Here is a 1,305-nt window from a genome sequence, read left to right as displayed (position 1 = left end):
CGCACTAGCCGCCCGCCGCCGCGCTCTGATTGGTTACGCGCTCGCCGCCGCTCCCATTGGCCCGCTCCACGTTCCGCGGCCCCTCTCCCATTGGTCAGGAGACAGCCCTACGCCTCGCGCCCTCCTGCTCACGAGCCATTGGCGCAGCCGAAACGTCATTTAAAAGCTTTCGGCCTGCGACTGGGCGAGAGCGAGGGGAGGCAAATTTGCTATGTGGAATGGTGGTTGGATCTTGTCGCCGCCCGGACCGCGCTCCTGTCTGATTGGGCAGCGCACAAAGTGTCCCGCCTCCGCCTTCCCCGGCGCGGTGCAGAATGGAAGAGCCGCCCGTCAGTCTATTTGGTTCTAGAAAAGGATTGATCGGTTCACGGAAGAACAAGAGTGAAGGGTGGTTATTGGACAGTTAGATATCTTGTCCCGCCTTTTCCGCGCCTGCCTCGATACTTCAATCAATCGGATTGAGATACATGATTGGGTATATCAATTAAATAACAACTTTAAAAAAAAAAAAATTGGCCGTCCCTATGTGCTTATTGGGTAAAATAGTACCTGCCAATCACACATACTGATAACTTCATTGGGTATCCTACCATGCCTTGGGCCAATGAACCCAACTACCATTAGTCTCATGCAATTGGCTGGAGCTCTGCCAATCATACAGAGTGGCTTTTCTATTGGCCAAACTGAAGTTCCTTTCGTTCTACTTTGATTGGTAAAATGTCCTTTTCTCTGAGGCCGTTTGAAGCTGCAATTTCTGATTGGCTAATATCTCTAACAGCTGTATGGCTATTGGAAAGGACGTTTAACGGCATTTCTTGCCTTCTCTATTTTATTGGTCGGCAGCTTCCTATAGTCTTTTTCTAATGATTGTACAGATCAAAGGGCTACAGTCTTAATAGTTCTCCATCGCAACTTCAGATTTTCTGTTGCCTTTCGTCGAATCCTCCATGTGCTGAGAAGGAGCGGAGGAAATACATTGCAATTAATATTGTAATAATAAATAATATATAATTATAAATAATGTCTTACTTTTAATAAATTATAAATAGTTAATACAATAATTATATAATCGTAAATAACAATAAATTATAAATAATGATACATAAATAATGTAATAATAAAACAGTTAAAATAAAATCAAATGTTCCCTTTTGTTGCAGTGTTTGGAAAACAAAAAATATAGAAAGTTACATTGTATTTATTTATTGCATTTCTATACTGCGCATTAGCCAAAACACTCTGTGTGGTTTACAAGACCATAAAATACAATAACAGTAAAACACAATAGAAAAACATAAGTTTAAA

This window comes from Heloderma suspectum, chromosome 6, assembly GCF_057233095.1.
Source record: "Heloderma suspectum isolate Gila_16-S chromosome 6, 16-S_ref, whole genome shotgun sequence".
NCBI lineage: Eukaryota > Metazoa > Chordata > Lepidosauria > Squamata > Helodermatidae > Heloderma > Heloderma suspectum.
The sequence above is the reverse complement of the archived record's forward strand: the minus strand, read 5'-3'. Positions refer to the sequence as shown.